The sequence below is a fragment of the Aplysia californica genome, unplaced genomic scaffold (assembly GCF_000002075.1).
Source record: "Aplysia californica isolate F4 #8 unplaced genomic scaffold, AplCal3.0 scaffold00506, whole genome shotgun sequence".
Lineage (NCBI taxonomy): Eukaryota > Metazoa > Mollusca > Gastropoda > Aplysiida > Aplysiidae > Aplysia > Aplysia californica.
In genome coordinates this window covers 1-2,179 of record NW_004797776.1, presented here as the reverse complement: position 1 = coordinate 2,179, position 2,179 = coordinate 1, and positions in this window count along the sequence as shown.

The following is a 2,179-nucleotide window of genomic DNA, read 5'->3' as shown; positions in this document are numbered from 1 at the left end:
GAGCCAGAGACCAGTTCCCCTCTGGACTCTGTCCCGTCATACCATCCCTAGAGAAGCATTTCCCTGACATCTCCAGACAAAGGTACACTCTGGCTAGCCAAGATTGGCAATCTCCTGAACATGAGTGAGTAAGGGTCACCTCCCTCCCCAGATCCCGCTCATTAAGAAAATAGTCATAACTAAAATAAAGAAGAGAAAAATATAAAATTTAATGAATAGCACAACGTACCAAGTGTAAAATTGACACTTCTAATAACTTTTTAAATTACAGAAAAATGTATTAAGGGAATCAATAAAACATCAGAAAAATAATGAAATAGAAATTATCCTTCGCCAAGACCTCCTGAAAAAAAAGTTGTCCTTTCCCTGGTAATGAAACAAACATTCTCTATCGGGTCAAGGTTCAGTTTTCTCTTTGACCCTTGACCCGACAAGACGTCAAATACTAAAACAAATCGAGCAATTAAAAACTAATCTAGCCCATTAAAAAAAAAACCTCAAGGTTAACAAATCAACGTTACCTCTCTCCTTCAACTCTGCTGAAGCATGTCTGACTATCCACCCCCCCCCCTTTCCTCCCTCGTACACAAACAGACTACTAATATCACTAGAAAAAAATCCCAGTTAATGGGAACAATCCTATCTTTACTTTCCTAACATTACTGACATGAAAATATGGTTTGACTGGCCTTATATATGAGTAATAAAAAAAAAGGGTTAGTGTTAGTGCATATCATACACATCAGATAAATTAATCAGAAATGACATTCTACTGAGACTGGCGCACTTCCTAGCTCGACATTCCGGTGTTAGGGCGTCTTATCTACGAGTAGTTCTAATGATATACAGTGAGTTGTGTGAGTTGTTATGACGTACTTCTTAAGGTAGTTAGATTGTTATATAAATGATTATAATGACTATGTACATGTACAAACACACACACACAAACAAACAAACACATACACACACACACACACACACACACACACACATACACACACACAAATAGTGATGGAGTAGACGAGGTGGGAAGAGTGAAAAGAGAAGCAAAGAAAGAGAAAGAAGAGTGGGGAGAGGGAAGGAAATAGGAGGTGGGGGGGAGGAGGAAGTCAGATAGATAGATAGATAGATAGATAGATAGATAGATAGATAGATAGATAGATAGATAAAGATAACACCCATCTCTACCTCTTTTTCCTCGCTCACCATCAACTCTTCCTCACCCATCTAAACCTCTTACTAGCCTTTAACCCACCTCCACTTCCTCCTATCCCTTAACCTTAATCCACATCTACCTCCTCCTTGCCCGTAACCTAAAAAGAATATCCACCTCTTACTAGAACTTAACTTTAACCCAGATCTATTTCCTCCTAACCCTCAACCTTGAACCCAAACTACCTCCTATCCCTTAACCTTAACCCATATCCACCATCTCCTAGCCCTTAACCTTAACCCATATCCACCATCTCCTAGCCCTTAACCCACCTCAGCCTACCTTCTCTCCCTTAACCACCTCCTCCTACTCCTAGCCCTTAAAAGCCTAAAGCATCTCTACCTCCACCTCCTCTCCCTTAAGCACCTCAACCTCCAACACCTCCACCTCCGGCCTCCGTCGTGCTGTCCCCTTCTCCACCTCTACCTCAAGATCTAACACCACCTTTCCTTTTCCCTTAACCAACTCTACATCCACTACCACCTCTCCCTCATCTACCTTCACCTCCTCCCCCTCCGGAAACTTACCCATCTCTATCGTTACCACCACCTCCTTTCCCCCTACCTTAAACACCTTCTCCGTCTTACTTACCACCTCCTCTGCCTCTCTCACCCCCTCTCCGTCACTCACCACTACCACCTCTTCTCCCTCACCAACCTCTTCCTCCTCATCACTCACCACTATCACCTCGTCTCTCTCACCAACCTCGTCCTCATCATCACTCACCACTATCACCTCCTCTCCCTCACCTAACCCCACCTCACCTCGCCACTCTCCACCCACTCTCCTCCTCTTCCTACGCGACTCCTCTCCATCTACAAACCTCAAAATCTAAGGTACAATCCTAACACATCCAATCTCCAACTGAGTCTCCTTCGCTCCCACCAGGTAAGATGTGGCCAGTGCTCCGACATTCCGTCAGCTTCAACTCGTCAGAGACGTCTCGGTGATCTGTGGAAGAGAAGA